Source organism: Balaenoptera borealis (genome assembly GCF_965194805.1).
Source record: "Balaenoptera borealis genome assembly, chromosome: 1".
Taxonomy (NCBI): Eukaryota; Metazoa; Chordata; class Mammalia; order Artiodactyla; family Balaenopteridae; genus Balaenoptera; species Balaenoptera borealis.
The window spans coordinates 176,848,016-176,869,660 of NC_138860.1; the positions used below are offsets into that span (position 1 = coordinate 176,848,016).

At 37.1% G+C, this 21,645-nt stretch overlaps 1 protein-coding gene across 5 annotated transcripts in view; it reads right to left on the reverse strand.

Moving 5' to 3' along the window:
- Window positions 1–21,645, reverse strand: part of ZBTB40 (zinc finger and BTB domain containing 40) — an 85,297-nt gene that overhangs the window by 51,451 nt on the left and 12,201 nt on the right. For 4 of the 5 annotated variants that reach the window (XM_082372566.1, XM_082372567.1, XM_082372565.1 and 1 more), the window contains exon 2: window positions 9,692–9,783. The exons of the other annotated variant lie outside the window; for it this stretch is intronic. The gene's annotated coding sequence lies outside the window, so the exon portion shown is untranslated. The remainder of the gene's footprint in view (window positions 1–9,691; window positions 9,784–21,645) is intronic. 5 annotated transcript variants of the gene reach the window in all.

A 21,645-nucleotide genomic window follows, 5' to 3' on the forward strand; every position in this document is an offset into this window, starting at 1 on the left:
GCCTTCCAAGTAATGTTAAAGAAGTTATTCAGAGAGAAGGAAATGATAAAGTACAGAAATATGGATCCACGTAAACTAATGAATAGCACTGAAGAATGAATAGGTGAAGGTAAAACAAAAATTGACATAGATAGCAGTTTTATTTTTTATTCTTAACTGACATAGATAGCAGTTTGTTCAAAATAATAACAGCAACAATGTATTTGATTATGTATGCTTATGTTTATACAGGTAACCCTTGAACAACACAGGTTTGAGCTGTGAAGACCCACTTACATGTGGATTTTTTCAACACTAAATACTACAGTACCACGTAATCTGCAGTTGGTTGAATCCACAGATACAGAGGGCTCACTACAAAGTTATACGCAGATTTTTGCCTGTGCCAGGGGTCAGTGTCCCTAACCCCTGCATTTTTCAAGGGTCAATTCTATATGCTTATGTATAAATGAAATGAATGACAGCAATAATACAAGGGAGAGAAGGGAAGGATTAAGATTATGTTATTATTATTATAAGGTACTTATAATACACGTGAAGTGGTACAGTGTCATTTGAAAGTGGATCTAGATTAGTTGTAAATCTATTGCAAACTATAGGACACCACTAAAATAAGTTTTAAAAAGAAGTATAACTGATATGGTAAAAAGGAGTGAAAATGGAATCACGCCAAATGCTCAATTAAAACTACAAAAGAATGAAAAAGTAGGAACAAAGAACAAGGGCAACATATAGAAAACATTAACAAATATGGTAGATCAATGCTCTAAATATACTAATTAAAAGACAGATTGTCAGAGTGGATCAAAAGACAAGACCCACTCTGATGTTGTTTACAAGAAACCCACTTAAAGATGCATATAGATTGAAAGTAAATGCATGGAGAATGATATACCATGTTAACAGTAATCAAAAGAAAGCAGGGGAGCTATATTAATTTCAGACAGAGCAGACTTTAAGTAAGGAAAAATATTAGGGATAAAGGGGAGTTACTTAATGAAAAAGGGGTCAATACTCTAACAAGACATAATAATCCTTATTGTGTAGGCAACTAACAACAGAGCATCAAAACATGTAAGGCAAACTGAAAGAAATACAAAGAGAAATAGGTGCATCACTATTATAGTTGGAGACTTTAAACACCTCTCTATCGGAAATGGATAGAACCTAAAGGCAGAAAATCAGTAAGGACATCAGTGAAGTTAATAGCACCATCAATCAATTGACTATAGACTACTTCATCTATAGCAGATTACATATTCTTCTTAATATCACATGGAACATTCAACAAGATAGACCACATTCTGGGCCGTAAGTTACCCTTCACAAATTGAAAAGAATAGAAACCATACACTCTGTTCTCAGACCATGATGGAATTAAACTAGAAATCAATGACAAAAAGATAGCTGGAAAAATTTCCAAATACTTGGAGATTAAACAACACACTTCTAAATAACACATAAGAAGAAATCTTAAGACAAATTCAAAAATATTCTAAACTAAATGAAAACGTAAATACAACTTATCAAAATTTATGGGATGCAGCAAAAGCAGTGCTTAGAAATTTATAGCACTGAATGCATACAGTAGAAAAGAAGAAAGATCTAAAACCAATAATTTAAGCCTCCACTTTGGGATACTAAAACAAGAAGAACAAAGTAAATCCAAAGTAAGCAGGAGAAAAAGAAAATAGAGGACAAATAAATGAAACTGAGAAAAGGAAATCAAGAGAAGAAAAAAAAAAACAAACTTAAAAGCTGGTTCTTTGAAAAGGTCAACAAAATCAATAAGCCTCTACCAGGCTACCTAAGAAAAAGGAGAGAACACCGATTCCTAATATCAGAAATGAAAGAGGGGACATCAGTACAGATCCCATGTACAATAAAAGGATAAAAAAGGAATAATATAATAATATGCCCACAAATTTGGTAACTTTAATGAAATGGATCAATTACTTGAAAGACACAATCTGCCAAAACTCACACAAAGAGAACTAGACATCTGAATAGGCCTAATCTATCAAAGATACTGAGTCAATAATTAATAACTTTCCAACACTTGAAGCAGCAGGCCCAGATGGGTTCACTGGTAAATTCTACAAAACAGTTTAGGAAGAAATTATACCAAATATCCACAATCTCTTCCAGAAAATAGAAGCAGAGGGAATACTTCTTAACTCATTCTATGAGCCTAGCATTACACTAACAGCAAAACCAGACAAAGACATATAAGAAAAACACAGACCAAAATACAAAAATCTTCAACAAAATATTAGCAAATCAAATTCAACAATAATAAAAAGAATTTAACACCATGACCAAGTGGGATTTATCCCAGGTATTCAAGGCTGGTTCAACCTTTGAAAATCAGTAAATGTAATCCATTATAACAACAGGCTAAAAAAGAAAAATCTCATGTTCATATCAATAGAGGCAGAAAAAGCATTTGACAAAAACCACAAAATTCATGATAAAAACTCTCAGCTAAATAGGAATAGAGGGGAACCTCCTCAACTTGATAAAGAACAGCTACGAAAACCAACAGCTAACATTAGAGTCGAAGCTTTCTGCCTAAGATCAGGAACAAGGCAGAGATGTCTCATTTCACCACTGCTTTTCAATATCATTCTGGAATTCCTAGCTAAAAGGTATACAGACTGGGAAGGAAGGTGCAAAACAGTCTTTGTTCACAGATGATATGACTGTGATGAGATATGTAGAAAATCCAAAAGAACTGACAAAAAATTTAATAATAATAATAACAAGCAATAGCAGCAAGGTTGCAGGATACAAGGTAAATATAAAAAACTTAATTGCTCTCCTGTCTATCAGCAATGAACAAGTCGAATTTGATATGAAAACATTACCGTTTAATTGGCACCCCCAAAAGAGAAATTAAAAATGTGAAAATACTTGAGGATAAGTCTAACAAAATACATACAAGATGTATATGAGAAAAACTACAAAACTCTAATGAAAGATATCAAAGAAAAACTAAGTAAATGGAGGGATATTCCATGTTCATGGATAGGAAGACTCAGTAGTGTCAAAATTTCAGTTCTTCCCAAATTGATCTATAAATTCAACACAATCCTAATCAAAATCCCAGCAAGTTATTTTGTGGATACTGACAAACTGATTCTAAAGTTTATATGGAGAGGCAAAAGATCCAGAATAGGCAACTCAATATCAGGGTAGAGGAACGAAGTAGGAAGACTGACACTACTCAATGCTCAACTTCAATACTTACCTACAAAGCTACAGTAACCAAAACTATGTGGTACTGGTGAAAGAATAGATAAATAGACCCACAAAAGTACAGTCAACTGATCTTCGATAATGGAGCAAGGACAGTATTTTCAACAAATGGTGCTGGAACAACTGAACATCCACATGTAGAAAAATGAATCTAGATGCAGACCTCATAGCCTTCACAAATTTAGCTCAAATTGGATCACAGACTTAAATGTAAGAACACAACACTATAAAACCTCTAGAAAATAACATAGACGAAAACCTAGGTGACCTTGGGTGTGGCAATGACTTTTTAGATACACCTCCAAAGGCATGATCCTTGAAAGAAATAATGGATAAGCTGGACTTCATTAAACTTAAAGAACTTCTGCTCTATGAATGATAATGTCAAGAGACTGAGAAGACAAGTCATAGACTGGGAGAAAATATTTGCAAGAGACATATCTGTTAAATGACTATTATCCAAAATATACAAGGAATTCTTAAAACTCAACAATAAGAAAACAACCTGATTAAAAAATGGACCAAAGACCTTAACAGACATCCCACCAAGGAAGAGATGCAGATAGCAAGTAAGCATACAAAAAGATGTTCAACATCATATGTCATAAGGGAATTGCAAATAAAACCTATTAGAAATGACAAAACCCAAATCACTAACAACACCAAATGCAGGTGAGGATGTATAGCAACAGGAACTGCTATTCATTGCTGGTGAGAATGCAAAATGGTACAGCACTTTGTAAGACAGATTAGGAGTTTCTTATAAAACTAAGCATATCCTTATCATACGATCCTGCAATTGTGCTCCTTGATATTTACCTAAAAAAACTGAAAACTTACGTCCACACAAGAACCTACATGCAGATGTTTATAGCAGCTCTATTCATCATTGCCAAAATGTCTTTCACCAGAAAAATGGATAAACAAACTGTGGTACATCCAGACAATGGAATATTAGTGCAAAAAGAAATGAGCTATCAAGCAATGGGAAGACATGGAGGACACTTAAATGCATATTAGTAAGTGAAAGAATCCAATATAAAAAGTCTCTATATTATACAAATACAACCATATGACATTCTGGAAAAGGCAAAACGATGGAGATAGTCAAAAGATCAGTGGTTGCCAGTGGTTGGGAGTAGGGAGGGATGAATAGGTGAAACATGGAGGATCTTGAGGGCAGTGAAATTACTGTGTATAAAACTACAATGGTGAATTCATGTATCATATACATGTCAAATTCCAGAGAATGTATGAAACCAAAAGTGTACCCTAATGAAAACTATGGACTTTGGGTGATAATTATGTATCCATGTAGGTTCACTGATTGTAACAAATGTATCACTGTGTTGTGGGACAGTGGGAGAGGTTGTGTGGGGACAGGATTATATGGGAACTCTGCACTTTACTCTCAATTTTGCAGTGAACCTAAAACTGCTCTAAAAAATAAAGTTCATCTATTAAAAAAATTTTCCTTTTAGGAATGTAAATTGTCAGTACTAATCACCCCAAACCCTATCTATACCAGGTGTAGATTGTAGAACACTCACGAATTCATATAATTTTTTTAAAGTTTACTCAAAGAGTAGCTTTGAGAACATCTAACCTTACTGTTTGACTATAGCTTGTTTTAATATCTGTGTTATAAAAATGCATACTTTTTAAAGATAAACTGTGGCCTAGGAGCTAACTGACTTGTAGTTGAAATAGTAGTAGCAACAGGAGCAGGAATGGAATATCTCCCGGTTCTTGTGGAAAACAGGAAAAAAAGTTCTGTAAGATTTAGAACAGGCAAAAGTAGGAGCTCTCTTTAGAAAAAAAGGAGGTAAGTCTGAAAATTTGTAAATTAACTTATTTTAATATCTGAGAAAAAAATCAGAACAAGAATTCAATTTGCAAATAACACAAAACTACTGAACAGGCACTGATGTGGTTTTTCTAAAGAACAAATGATATCAGGAGAATATGATTTTCTTCTTAAGACAAGACATAGGCTCTATGGATTACAGTAAATCAAAAGACTTATCTGGACATAAATCTTTTCAAACAATCCTAATAATAAGGAACACATTATCGGGATTATATTTTTAGGACAAACTAAAACTTACTTAAAATGTTGCTTTGGGGTCATTTTTCTGGTCATTTTTGGTCAGTCTTTCATCAGGTTAAAAAATATGAAGAGCCACCAATGATCCAGAGGGACATATTTTGAGCATTAACTACAGGATTGTGGTCAGAGCTATTTCATATTTTTGTTGACAACTAAATTAGATAAGAAAATAATAGAATAATTGTAACAGAATAAGCAACTGAGCAAGGTTAAAAAAAACTGAACAAAATTATGTGGTTTACCAATATATAGATACTAAAAACATGATTATAAACTTGAGCAATAAAAGGAGAATGGGGATAGTTAAGGCAGAATAAATTCAAAGGTTACTTAATGAATGTAAGCTGGTAAAGTTGAAAGTTGAAATTTTACTGAGATTAGTAGGAATACTAATTAAAGGAAAGACTTTTGGCAAAATGGCACACTGAGCTGATGTAAATGGACCTTTTCCTCCCACTTCACACACAGAAATGCTGGATAAAATGTAACAAAAATGTTTTAAAAATATATAGTCAAGCTAGGGATTCCCTGGTGGCACAGTGGTTAAGAATCCGCCTGCCAGTGCAAGGGACATGGGTTCGAGCCCTGGTCTGGGAAGATCCCACATGCTGCGGAGCAACTAAGCCCGTGCGCCACAACTACTGAGCCTGTGCTCTAGAGCCCGTGAGCCACAACTACTGAAGCCCACGTGCCTAGAGCCTATGCTCTGCAACAAGAGAAGCCACCGCAATGAGAAGCCCGCGCACCACAACGAAGAGTCGCTCGCCGGAACTAGAGAAAGCCCGCAGGCAGCAACAAAGACCTAACGCAGCCAAAAATAAATAAAATAAAATAAATTAAAAAAAAAAAATATATATATATATATAGTAAAGCAAAAAAAAAAAAAAAAGGAAATCCCAGGTACCTGAAATGGAAGTGACATGAAAATCAAAGCTGAAACAGTAAAGTGGGAGTTGAGACCATGATGGCCCACAGGGGTCTCAAACTCCAATACAGGCCCTAGGCTTGGAGGAGAAAGCATTAATGCTCACATGGAGACTGGAAATATAGCTTCAGGCAGGTAGAAGGTGGGGGAGTTGGAACTGAGACCCTTGCACAAAACCCAGAGCCTCAAACACCTATCCCTCCTTTATATGCAGTCTGAAAAATCTCTGCTCACTGGCTCAGGGAAACAGAATAAAAGTTGCTAATTATCTGGGCCTTGAGTAGAAGAAAAGGCACCCACAAGAAATCTAAAATGTAGGCCTATGACATACAGAGGTGAAGGATCCAAATTTATATATTATATCATATAAGAATCTTGGGCTGAGAAATTAACATAAAAATTGGTCTTTGACATGCAGGAGAAAAAACCAGAATACTTTCAAAACCCAAGGCACAGAGACTCTCACGGGAAAAAAGAAAAACATAGAAAGAAATGAGCTCACTATTACAAACCATATGAGGAAGACCTGAATGTGAAAGGTAAATTTATAAAAGCTAACAGTAGAAAATGTCAGAGGGTATCTTTGAAGCAGGGGTTGGGAAACTTCTTAAACACTGCCCCAAAAGCTTAAAAAAAATGATGAATATGATTATACTGATATTAAAGGTTTCTGTCAAAGAACTCTTTAGTCTATAGGCATGATTAACAGACAATGGACAAATGGTAGAACCAGGAGATATCTGTAAAGTTTAAAGAAAACAAGGAGTTAATATCTAGAATACATAAGAAATTCCTGGAAACCTTAGGGAAAAAAATCCAATGGGGAGAAAAATGGGCAAATGACATAACTAGGCAATTCAGAGAAGGAGAAGCTCACTTAACTGGCTAACAAGTAAGAGTAGTTGTTACAATAGCAGTAAAAGCAGATGACATTTATTATATATTCAGGAAGTGCTTATTACATTCAGGAATATGCTTTACATATATTAACTCATTTCATTCTCTTAACAACCTGATGATGCAGATGCTGTTATTATTCCCTTTTACTGATGGGGAGACTAAGGCCCAGAGAGGTTAAGTAATTTCTCTAAGGTCTTACAGTAACATGTGGTAGAATATAAATTTGAATCTAGAGTAAAACTGGTGGTATATAAATTGATATAGCTATTCTGGAAAAACACTCTGGTAATATTTAGTGAAATTTTCTGTGCATATATGCCTTGTGGCCCAAGAATCATATTTCTGCGTACATTTCCCAGAAAAGTTCTCACATAGGTTCATAAGGACACATGGCCAGAAAGATCACTGGGCCATTGTTTTTGGTAGCAGGGAAATGAGAGGTAATTTAGATGTCCATCACAAAAAGAATTTAAGTAAATATGCAGAATGTATACTATGGAATATAGTGCATTAGAAAGAAGTAACAACTGACTATTCAGACAGAAACATGGACAGATCTTAAATACCCAGTTGAGTGAAACAATAACAACCAGAATGAGATCTAGAGCATAATGCCATTTACGTAAGTTAAAAACAGAAAAACAAAACAATGAATAACAATAAGGTAAAGCTACATTGTAGCAAAAGACATTTTATCAAATACATTAGAGTAAGTGCTATAAAGGGGAGGGAAATAGGAATAGGGGTCGGAGGTGAAGGAGGAAAAAAAATCAAACGAGAAGGGCCTTGCCAAGATAGATGCTAGAGTGTCTCAGATGAGGAGGATTCCTGTGCCACCCCCAAAAGGCAAACAGTAAAAACAAAAAGTCACATGAGGAAATGAATCACCACAATGGAAAGACATAAGATGCAAGAAAGAGCACAAATAGCATCTCCAAGAATTGAAAACCCTAAAAATTATAGAATACTATGAAAAATGCTACAAATTAATTGTTTCATTTTAGTAAACAGGCAAAATGAAGGAAAGCCATAATGAAAGAAAAAGATAATATGAAAAAAGAATAGGCAGATGTGAAAAAGAACCAAAAGAACTTCTAGGAATAAAAGTTAAGTCACTGAAATTCATCTAACAATGAATTAAACAGATTAGATACAGCTAAAGAGAAAATGAGTGATTAGGAAAAGAAGTCTGAGAAAATTACTCAGAAGGTAGCAGAGAGGTAAAAAAAAAAAAAAAAACCACAACAGAAATATGAAAGAGAGGTTAAAGGACATGGAAAACAGAATATGAAGGTTTCACATGCATCTAAATAGGTGTTCCGGATAGAGGTAATGAAGAACATGTGGGAGAAGCAATTTGAAGATATAATATCTGAGAATGTTCTAGGATTAAAGTCAGACATGAGTCTTCAGAATAAAAACTTGGAAGTATCAACAACACTGAGAAAAAGAAATTGTAAGCAAACCAAAAGAAAAGATTATTACTTAATCAAAGAAGACGGTTTGACTGGTACAGACTTCTCATTAATAACAATAGATGTCAGAAGAAAATGGAGTAACAGTTTTCAAATATTAAGGAAAATAACAATCAACCATGTATCTATATACAAGTTGAAATAAAATCACCTTCAAACAAAGATAAGAGGCTCAGAGACTGTCACTGAAAGAATTACTATAAGAAGGAACTTGAACCAGAAAGAAAGGATAGAATGTAAGAAAAAATAGCAAGTAGCAAGCAAAGAAACTGCTAAACGTATCCACTAGAAAAGTTAAAATCAGAAAAACTGATAATACCAAATGCTGGTGAGGATGTGGAATGACTAGAGCTTGCATACATTACTGCTGAAAGTGCAAAATGGTACAACTACTTTGAAGAACTGTGTGGAGGTTTCTTATAATAAAAGATTAACCGTTGATACAAGCAACAACATGGATAAACCCTAAAAACAGTATGTTAGGTCAAAGAAGCCAGGCACAAAAGGGTACATATATATGACTAAATCTACAGGAAAGAGACATACAGACAAAACTAATCTATAGTGATAGCAACCAGATACTGTAGTGGTTGTGGAGGTTGTGGGGTGGTGTGGGGGAAGGGAATTAAACAGGAAGAGACACAAGGAAACTTTCTCGGGGAATGGAAATGTTCTGTACCTTATTTTGGATGGTGGTTGAAGAGTAGATATTTGTCAAAACTCTTCAAATAGAATTCATTGAACTGTATGTTAATTATATCTTAATAAAAAAGAAATTAAGAAATGTGTTTTAAAATGCACTGGCTATTTTAAAATGGATATGGGAAGGGGAGGTTAAAAACAAAGTAGAATAATGACAACCATAGTAGCTACCACTTATTGAATGCTTACTATGTGCCAGGCACTGTTCTAAATGCTTTGCATCTATTAACTCATTTAATCTTTTCAACAGCCCTGTGAAGTAGGTACTCATCCCCATTTTACATATAAGAAAATGTGGCACAGAGAGGTTATATAACTTACCTAAGGTCACACAACTAGTGTGTGGCAGACCTGGGCTCCAAACTCAGGCAGTCTGGCTCTGAGGTCTATATTCTTAAAAATCCACTGCCTCTCTGAAATTAAAAATCAACAAGAACACGGAAGATGAGAGACGGAGAACTAGAGTTAGGATGTTCTAAGAGTCAAGGGGATGACAAAAATAATGATTAACTTTAGCTTTTAGCCTAAGTAAAGTATGTATGTTAACAGGTAAGGATATAAGGGAACAGAAACTGAACAAATATTTGCAAACAAGAGGTATAAAAGGGAATTAAGAAAATGTGATTAATACAATAGCAAGTGGAAAAGGGGGAAAAGAAAGGCAAAGAAAGCGTGGTAAATAGAAAAAAACTTAAGACAGTAGAAATCAGTCCAAATGTATTAGTAATCACAATAAAGAAGCAGATTAAACTTTCCTGTTAAATGGCAGAGATTCTCTGATTGGATTCTTAAAAAAAACAGCCATATGCTACTTATAAGAGAATTAACGTGTAGGTGTGTTTACACTTAAAACAGTGCCTAGCACGTAGTAAATACTATATGTGTTAGCTGTATTATTATTACCAAGAAAGACTGAATTTTCCTCATTAAGTAGTTTTGAAACTAGCCATCTGACATGACAGCTAAAGTACCTACCTGTAAATAAACAGTTAAACTATATAATCTTTGTAGATCACTTTCAGGTACAGAATACTGTTATTAAATAAATCTAATATATAATCACGAGGGATACATTAGTGATTTGGGGGCTACTGAAATGTACTATAGAGGCTAAACTACACTTTGTTGATCGCACAACTAAAATGTAAAAGCCTCTAACATATATTTTACTGTTTCCCCCTAACTCCCTTTGTAAGGAAGTTAAATGGAGGGGAGAGAACATAGCACTAAATATAATGTCACGAAAGCGTGCTTTTCAGAGTTAAGAAACTACAGTGGAACACAGCATGTTGGAATCTTTAAGTCTTCTAGACTCCTGTATAGAGGCAACCTAAATTATGTTATTAAGCACTTAACTGAAATCACTAGGCTTGGGAAAAGTGTCAAAGGTCCCAAGGGAAGAACATTTAAGCAACAAAAGAGCACCAGAAAGATGGATGTTCCTCAAAGCAACAATATTAAAGCCTCAAGAAAAGACTATACTGATATAGAATAAAGATACTTAGAAAGAAAAAACTTAATTGGCTGAACCAAGTGCTGCATAATGACCCAAAACACAAATGGGAATTCAACACAAAGTGGAAACTAGGCCAGTGTTCTAAAAGAAGCACAAAGATTTTATTTATTTATTTAAATTTTTATTTTGTCTACTTCCAAAAAGCATCTGAAAGTTTGAGGATTCTTTAAGTTACAAAGAAACAACAGTTACACACAGGGGAAAAAAAAAACCCCCAAACCAGAAAAAGCACAAGTGAGAACTTAAGTCAGAGCTGGTAAGAAACATGGAATCCCTTCGATGAACAAGAAGGAAAGTAACACTAAAGACTTACAGTCTCTTATACACATCAGTTAATTAAATAGATGTTCTGAAATCCACAACTGCTGGCAATGTCCTCAGCAAGACACTCAAACAAAAGACTTTGCTGCCACTGCTGAAGGGTAAGAGACTCTTTTCTGGGCCTCAGGAACTGGACCTGCCATTCCCCAATTTACTGTACTTATTTCCCCATAAGTCTTCAGCCAGCAATACACATATGTCAACTAACAACTATTTATGGGTCAATTGCCTACCAATTACTCAGCCCACTGCTAGGTGCTGTGTGGGAGCCAAGTGAAGTATAAAACAAGGTCCTTGTTCACAGAGAGCTTGTAATAAAGCTGACTCAACTTATTTCAACTGGAATGACTGAAAACAGAAGTCTTAAAAGGACTCAATCCACAAGAGACAGGAAGAGGGAAAGGAAGAAGAGAGAAGGGGAAAAAACAGATTGATCCCAGTGAGTGGAAAGGAAAAGGGAAGGACTGGAGTTGGTAAATGCAAGTTAGGTACAATTTCAACAGGTAAGGGTGAAAAGGGAGGGAGAGTGCTCTGGAATCATGTATGTGCATAGGCAGTTAGCACTGGACCCATTGGAAAGGCACTGGAAAGCCCTCCAGTAAGTTGCTGCCATCATTATTATGGACACTGGGCTGGCTAGGGTGGGTCTCCAAAAATGCCCATGTAAGAGGAAATGTGGAACACTAGGCTGTCTAGGTTAGGGAGGCCAGAAAATGAGCAGAGGAACTTAACCTGCTTTGAGGGAGGAGCTTCTGAAATACAGCACAATTAAAGCAGAGGTATTCCAGTGACAGATGGCATGGTCTAATAGGGAAAAGTGACTAGCAATGGGAAGGAAGAACAAGCATCCTATATATATTGTCTAATAATAAATAAAGCTCCATAGGAGCAGAAGTTGGACACACATCTGCCTAGATTTCTATATCCCAATACCCAAGAAAGAAAAGCCATCCTAATACTTGATCAAGGGTCCTCCATTCCAGTTCTCCTAACAATTCTGCACTCTCCTTTGGGCACATCTATCTCATAGTCTGAGACATCTCTCATATGGCCTGGCTCAATGCAACCTTATCTGCTTAAAGTTTGTTTTGTTTTGTTTTTACTGTTGCTATTGATAATCCCTATCTCCAGAATATAATCTTTACTTCTCTCTTGATTTCTGGGCTCTGCTGGAACCAGAGAGCTGGAAGGGACCTTGGAGAGCCCTATTCATTGCTTTCAGCAAACAGAAGTTCATTACTTTATCTATCACGTACTCTTGTACTCTTGTCGAATGACCAAATGACCTTAGTCCAATCCCTCCCCTTTTTAACAGAGGAAACTGAGGTCCTGAGAGGCTGAGTTGCTCTTTGATCCGAGTCAGCTTTAACCCCATGGCTATTTAGTATCTCACAAACAACCAGAATCAGGTGAAATAACAGGCACTCTCAAGTAATCAGAGCAAAGATCACACACTCAGAGACAAGAAATGGGGCATGTGCTACACACAAAAAGATGATTTAAAATGTAACGTATCTAAGGAATCAGCTAAGTTAAAAGAGAACCACTAGCAATTATTTCTGAGAATGCAAGGAGGATTGGTGAGGTTAGAAAAGGGTGACCGTAGCTTCTGGCAGGCCCGCATTGCTCAAGTTCAAAAGCAGCTGTCATTTGGTTTCTTCTCTTACCCTGCGGGCCTGAAAGGCAGCAATATATATAGTGTAAGGGATGCAGATTTTTGTATTTGATGCTCCTGGGTTCAGGTAGCACCTTTTTATAGGTATTGTCACTGTTGTTTCTAATATTATTATCATCACTATCATCATCATTCCATCCCAAATGCTAGTCTACTACTGTTCCAATCTTTGAGATTTGTAGCAATACCTGAACGGCCTGTGTGCTTTCCTAAGGTACGGTCTGGTCATTGGGAAATCCAGGTAGCCAGAACAGCTCTGAAGAATTTCAGTACTGAAGATTCTAAAGCAGCTGAATCGGCCTAAGAGTCACCTTTGGGGATTTGGGAGGCTGCCTACTGAGCTCTATGGTACATATCAAGTAGGGATAATACCTTGCTATATTCTGGGATTTACACCTCATCCTTCCATTTACCTTTGTTTTACAGATGAAGACTAAGGCTCAGGGACGTTAAATGGCTTGTTAAGGGCCACAGGGCTAACGAGGGGCATAACTGAGCCCACGTCTCAATTCTCAAGCCATAGTTCTTTTCTCTATAATGTGAAGGCCTCACTGGAGGCCAAGACTTGGCTACCACTTCTGCAGATTATTCTCCCTCCCAAGAGCCCAGTAGCCATTAAGAAGTATAGCTGTCAACTCTTGGTTACTTAACAAGTACACTTACAGTCTCACCCTGAGGGGAACTGTTTAGTGAGCCAACCACATCCACTGGCCCATCGGCTCAGGAGACTGTACTTTTCTCAATTACCAATTCATGTCTCGTGAACAGAGTTAGCCGTAATGGTATCCTGCTCTCTCTTTTCATATTCTATCAAAGATATTATTTATCAAATAATCACAAGAGCTACTAATAAGCACATTTTACATGTTACCCCCTTTAATACTAATAACCCAGCAAGACAGTTAAACCCAATTTATAATTAAGTCCCAACAGTGGAGGGGTTAAGGAACAGGCCCAAGATCACATACAAAGTCAGTAGAGGAACTGAGTTGTTTTTTTTTTTTTTTTTTAGGAACTGAGATTTTAATCCAGTCTAACTGAGCCTTTTAAAGCTCATGCTCTTCTACCCACTAGAACAGTTTCTCATACTTTAGTGTGCATAAGAATCACCTGGGGATCTTGTCAAAGAAAAGATTCTGATCCAGGAGGTCTGCAGTGGGATCTGAATTCTGCATTTCTAATAAGCTCTGGGTTGACTCAGATGTTGATAGTCCAAGGAATCCTCTCTGAATAGCAAAGCACTATACAACATTGCCTGTTCTCAAATCACATTTTTTCACATCTAATTATTATCAAATATGTTTTAAGCAACCCTTCACCTCTAAAAAGTTCCAAGTCATCCTCAAAACCTTCCCTTTTGCACCTGCCCTTGCTCCAGTCAGAACAGCTTTAAGAATAAAACCTACAAAATACGGAGGATTCTAATAACCAGGCCTTAGGTGAATAGCTCTGTGGCCTGGCACCAACCAAAACTCCTTTAGAATGCATTCCAGCAACCCGGACTTCCAGGGCTAGACAAGCTTCCCTGGCTGCTGCCAAAGTAAATGGAGGTCAAACTGTTCCTGATCTAAAGTGGTCAACTGAACCTGGTTAAGCCCTGGCAGGTCCTAGGATGGTACAGCCAATCAATAAATGTATGCTGAACTGGACACAGTGAAGAGATCTGGGCTCATGACACCATATATGACCTACTGTGACATTTCCATTCTAACTACTACGCCCATCTGTCTTCCCCCACAGAACAGAACAACTCTGCTTGTCTTCCATAGCGTTCCATACCCAGATCCCCTAAAAGCTGTATCGAACAGCATTTCAAGGCCTATCTTCTCTTTGGTGGTATAAAGTCTAAAGATTAAGGCTTAATATTATGTGCTGCCTTGACAGCTGGTAAAATCAAGAAGGCCTCAAATGTCCTTACCACAAATTCCAGTACCCATTCTGCTCCCATGGACAAGGTCCCCTAGCCAAACAATCCTCCTTATCAGAGGGGCCAGGCACTGTTCCTGTTTATTCCTGGGTAGTGGGTTTCAGTTCCCTGCCAGCCCCCAAAATTATTCAAACAAGCCAATCACATCCTCTGGCATAAACCAGAAAGCACCCGCCTTCTTCATACTACAAGCCTGCCTCCCACAGCCCCTGGTTGTTAACTCTGCTCCTGAGTACACCCTCTGTGTCCTCCTCTGGGGCTGTGAGTATAAACTGCTTTCAGTCTCATCTGCCAGTGTCCAATGTTGTGTGCTTAGCCATCCCCACAACCCTAGGGTAGGAATCCCTCCCTCATCAACGAGGTGAAGAGGAGGTGATTAAAACATCGTTTTTTGCCCAATCCACTGATCTCTGCTCTTTTTCCTATCCTTGAATCTCTTGAATGCCTTTGGCAAGGTCATTAACTACTCTATGATGGTAATGATGTTCAGCATTTGTTCTAAGCTCTGTCCATACATTTTCCCACTTAACTCCCCAAACATCCCTATGAGGTAGACACCATTATTATCCCTAATACACAGATGAGGAAACTAATGTCCAAAAAGGTTATGCAACTTGCCCAAGACCATACAGGTATTAAGTTAGAGCAAAGCTCAAATGCAGATCTACCTGGCTCCCTGTTCTTAATTACTACCTTAGTCTTGAGAGGATTTCTGGGCTCAGTGCTATCATTCCTCAACTCCTCTCACAGACAGAGATGTGCGGCTAGATGCCCTGACAGGATCACCTGCATTTGAGATGCCATGTCTTTTGCTGGTCTCTGCTAAAAGATGGATGGAAATGCGTATCTGGGAAACAGTGCTATTGGAACAGGCCAGCTGGCTTGCCAGGAAGGGACTGGCAAGAGACTTTCCTCGACGGCTTGAACTTAATTTACCAAAGGTCTAGTTTGGTTATCAACCTCATAGATACAAACACCCTATCCTGTAAAAGTCTCAAAATTAATCAGACTTGGGGAGTTTGGATAGTACTGTCTAAACTTATTGTAAAAGAGAAGAAATATAAATCAGAAAGTCAATTTATTAGTTCATTTATTAGTAAAATATGCCTACTCTCTGCAGTCATCTGTGAAAAAATTCCAGCGGCAAGGTCAAGTATAATCAGAAAGCCTTTTAGGAATCACAGAAGAGACTACATCTCTCAACATTCAGTGGTGGCCTGGTGCATCTGTCTTTGCCATGGAAGCAAATGCTTGGGCCCCAGACTGGGCAGGTAGAGTCTGAGGGTCAATGTCCACTGCATGGGCACTGCCAACTGACATTCTGTCTTGTCCTTTCCAATACCAAGTTCCTGGACTCTTCTGAGGCTCCAGCCTCTCTTCTGATACAGTTAAACTTAGCTTTGTCTTTGAGGTGACCTTGTGCACCTAACTAATAGCACTGACCACATGCTAATTTTTCAGTCTCTCAGAATGTAAGGAGTGCCCTCTGGTTGCTCCCGCCCTCAGGCTTTTCATCCGGTGCTCCAAACCTCTATCCACAGCAGATCAGAACTATTCCTCCTTCAAGGAGCCTAAGCCCAATGAAGCGCTCAACTCCGAACTTATCCACCTTCTAACTTCCATCTGGGTCATCTGCCTGACACCACTGTACCAGATTCAGTCCTTACTCCTTCTCCCTTGGTCCGCTCACCTCCTCCTTCCTTCCTCCCATGCACTTCTTCCACCTATTACTCTGCATTCCTTCAGGCCACTCTGCCACAGATCACTAAAACTTTAAAAAAAAATTATTTATCAATCACAAACATGAATGATTCCTGATCAGAAGGATAATAAAAATCAGAGAATTTTGCAACTAGAATTATCTGTAGAGACTAGTAATTCAGCCCACTCATTTTCCAGATGAAGAAACTGAAAGAAATTCAGTGACATGGCAAGTCACGTATCTAGGCAATGGTAGGGCCAGACCCAGGACCCAGGTTTCTGGTCTTTCAAGCTAGCACCTGAACCAAAGTACCAAACTCCTAAGTATATACAACAGGCCCTCAGTGGGGAGGGCTTCCTATGTATCTGACAGACTGGCAGCCACTAGCACCAGGCGTGTTATATGGTTTACTATCTTTTTCTTTGAATGTTGATTAAATATCAGTCATTGATAGATCTTTCAATGAGAAAATAATTATCCTCAAGCCATAAAACTGCCCAAAAGTATCTCAGGGAATATATGATTGCAAATTTCCCAATCCACTGTCATTAGTAGAACTATAAGGGAGGTTTGTGACTTAACAAAAACAACAAAAACAAGGGACTTCCCTGGCGGCCCAGTGGTTAAGATTTCGCCTTCCAGTGCAGGGGGTATGGTTTGATCCCTGGTTGGGGAGCTAAGATCCCACATGCCTCCCAGCCAAAAAACCAAAACACAAAACAGAAGCAATATTGTAACAAACTCAATAAAGACTTTAAAAATGGTCCACATCAAAAAAAAAAAAAAAAACAATTTAAGTAACGATTTAAGATATTTAAAAGATAATATATTCATGAATAACTTAACTAAGGTCAGGATGGAGAATGCCTTTCTATGCATAAAGGAAACAATAAATTTACAAGTGATCAATAGATTTGACTACATATAAATGAAAACTTCCCAAAAAACCACCACTAACAAAATTAAAAGATAAATGATAAACCAGTGAACACTTCATGTCATATGAAGTGAAAAATAAGCAGTTAATATTAGAGTAGAAAGATGATACAAAAATAAGAAAAAAATTAACATTTAAATTTTTTAATGGACAAAGAAAAACAGATAATTCATAAAAGAAATAAACAGTCAATAATCCAATAAAAAGTTCACCCTGATGAATAAAGAAATACAAATTAAAACATTAATACTATTTAGGGGCAAGCAAATTGGAGAAGTTTTCAATGACAATATTTCATTGGGAAGCAGTGGTTTTAGACCATGGACTCTGATTTAGCAGACTTTGGTTTGAAGCCTAACTTGGACATTTACTCAGTGACCCTGGGCAGGTCACTTTAATCACCGTGAGCCTTAACGTCTTTACAGTTTTGGTGCGAAGATGAAATGAGATAATGCATCTTAAATGTTTTAGCAAAGTGCCTGTCAACAGTAAATGCTCAATAAGTGTTAGCTATTATGATAAAAATAATATGTGCATTAATAAGGCAGGGAAGGGAGCAATGAGGTACCTACACAGTGCTGATGGGAGTGTAAACTGGTAAAAATCATTCAGGGAAGTAATCTAGTAAGTAATCTGCTCATCTAGAGGTATAAAAAATGTCCTTGGAGAGGGACATGAGAATTTGGGGGTACTGAGGAGGATATACTTTACGTGCACTGTTTGAATGTTTTACCAGGATGTGTTTTACAGAATATATCTGTAATATATATCAGTTGTATAATTACAGATTAAAAAAAGAATGAGAATCCTATGATATTAGAAGAAAAAAAATTGTTAATGTTTATTCCTTCAGACCCACTTCTAAGTATCTATCTATAAAGAAATAATAATTAGAGATATAATAAAATATTTATGCACACTGTATTCAGAGCAATAGATTTAATGGTAAAAAACTGGAAACTTAGATGTATGAGATTTTTAAAGTAAACATGGTATACAGACATATTATAGAATATCATGTAGTCATTAAAAATCAGGCTTTCTATATGGTACCTACAGCACAAGTAACCAAAGGAAAAAAAATAAATTGGACTTCATCAAATTTAAAAACTTCTGTGTATCAAAGGACACTATCATGAAAGTAAAAAGACAATCCACAAAATGGGAACAAATATTCACAAATCATATAACTGATAAGGGTCTGGTATCCAGAATATATAAACACAGTATATCAGAATAAGGTATTCAGAACTCTTACAACTCAACAATAAAAGGACAAATATACCAATTTTAAAATGGGCAAAGGATCTGCACAGATATCTCTCCAAAGAAGATATAAAAAATGGCAAATAAGCACATGAAAAATGCTCAACATCAGTAGTCACTGGGAAATGCAGATCAAAACCACAATGAGATATCACTCCACACCTACTAGGATGCTATAATAAATCAAACAAACAAACAAAAAGTACAAGCATTGCTGAGGATGTGGAGAAACTGAAAATCCTATATGTCGCTGGTGGGAATGTAAAATGGTAGCCCCACTGTGAAAAATAGTTTGTCAGTTCCTCAAAAAGTTAAATACAGACCCAGCAATTCCACTCCTAGGTATAGACCCAAGAGAAATGAAAACATATGTCTACACAAAAACTTGTACATTAATGTTCACTGCCAGCATTATACATAACAGCCAAAAAGTGGAAACAACTCAAGCGTCCATCAACTGATAAATGGACAAACAAAATTGTGTTTATCCAGACAATGGAATATTATTCAGTCATAAAAAGGAATGGAATAATGATAGTGCTACAAACATGGGTAAACCTTGAAAACATGCTAAGTTAAAGAAGCCAGACACAAAAGGCCACATAGGGTATGATCCCCTTTATATAAAATGTCTAGAATAGGCAAATCCATAGAGACAGAAAGATTAGTGATTGCTAGATGTTGGGAGGAGGATTAGGGAGTGAATGCTAATGGGTATGGGGTTTTTTTTTGGAGTGATGAAAATGATCTAGAATTAGAAAGTGGTGATAGTTACACAGACTTTGAATTGTACACTTTAAAACAGTAAATTGTATCGTATGTGAATTATATCTAAATAAAAAATTTTTAATTAGGCTCTTGAAGATGTTTAATAATGTGGTGAAATGCTCTCAACATACTAAAAGGAAAAAAAAACAGGATGCAACTGTATATATAATTCCAACTTGGTTTAAAAATATATGTACATGCATATATACATTTACATTGAAAAAAACAGAAAATATATTAAAATGCTAATAGTGGTTATCCCTAGGTAGTATCACTATGGGGGACTTATTTTCTTCTTCATATATTTCAAATTTTTTCTACAGTAAACATGCATTATTTTTATAACCTGCAAATTAAAAAACCCAGGTAGGTTTGTCTGGCTTCAAAGCTAGTGTCATTTGCAACATACTATACCCTCATTAGACATTTATTTAGCTCCTACCATGTACCAAGCAAAGTTAAATAAGATATAATCTCTGCCCACAAGGAATTTACATAACCCTATGGTGGGGTCTGAACCCAAGTCCATGGACTGGGAAGGGGAAGAGGCATCTATAATGCTCTTTAAGTTACTGGACACACAGTGTTATTCAACTGCACACTTTCTGGGAGACAGGTCATGAGCAGCAGTGTAGCTCAGTGGTTAAAGGCTGGAGCTAGAGCCAGACTACCTGAGTGTGAAGCTTGAATGCCCAATTACAAAGCGTGACCTTGGGAAAATCGCCTAAACTCCATGGGGCATAGTTTCCTCATCTACAAAATAGGGGTAATAATAGTACCTCTCTCACTGGGTTGTTGGAAGATTAAATGAATAAACACAGCTAAAGCACCAGTATCATATGCTGGGGACACAGCAAGTGCTCAATAAACTGATGAGCTGCTAGCTGCCGGCATCAGCATCAGCGTCAGCGTCATCGTCATCATGATCATCACTACCACCACCTCACCACCATATTCTCAAGGAGGTAGAGACAGGAGATTAAGGACCACTAGAAAGGTTGTTTTTCACGTCTCAAAACTGGCAGCTAGCATCTGATTCTTGATAAGCCTATAATAACCATTACATTCAACTAATTTCTTTTTCCAGATTCTCTCAATCTCTAATGAAACTCTTCTTTTGAGGTGTTCAAAACAATGAGGCAAAACATCAAACTGTTTGGCATAACAAACTGCTTGTGTTCTCTTACCTTTTGTCTAATTCATAGAAACAAGCAATTTTTCAAGGCTATTATAATGGAAGGAGGCTTTGAGAGACTTATCTGCCTTTCCCCTGCCTTTCCAGGCCATGCTGCTCTGGTCCAGTAGTTCATCACCGATGACTCTTCACAGGCCAAACTGCAAAATCTCCTGAGCAACATATTCATCTAATGAGTGGCTGGGGATTGTGACTGCATTGCACCTAATGCCGACTCTTCCATCCTGCAGTCAAGACTCTCAACAAGCAATCATCACTTCAGTGCTTTCACATTCAACCTCTTAGGTGTTACAAAAGACCCTTGGCTTCATCACTGACACTTCTGTCCTGACCTGAAAATGTGGATGAGTTCTGAGTTTTCACCAATCTGATTATAATACACTTTTCTTCAGGGGGGAATAAATCTCAACCACACAGTAGCAAATTCCAAAATCAAAGATACCCATCTAATGTAAAAGTAAAGAGCTCAAGAAACTGAAGAATACCAAAACAGGCCTTGTGACTCCGGAGGCTGTGTGCTTAACAGTAAAGGTTTAGGGCACAGGCTGTAGAGACAGCTCGCCAGCGGGTGAATCACAGCTCTGCCTCTCTTACCAGCTATACAACTTTAGGCAAGTTGCTTATCTCTCTGGGCCTCAGTTTCCTCATATGTAAAATGGGGATAATATTAGCTTTATCTCATGGAGTAGTTGTAAGCATTAATAAGCCTCTGTTAGTGAGTCAATGCACATGAAGGGCATTTCCTATAACATTGTAAATATTCATTAAATGTTAAAAGGAAGCATAAAAATACACCTGCCAAAATATTTGTTTTCACAGTTTTGGGCTGTGTGATCAGTTCACAGATTAAACTGTTTTTCGTTTTTTTAAATATTTATTTATTTATGGCTGCGTTGGGTCTTCGTTGCTGCACATAGGCTTTCTCTAGTTGCAGCGAGAGGGGACTACTTTTTGTTGCAGTGTGCAGG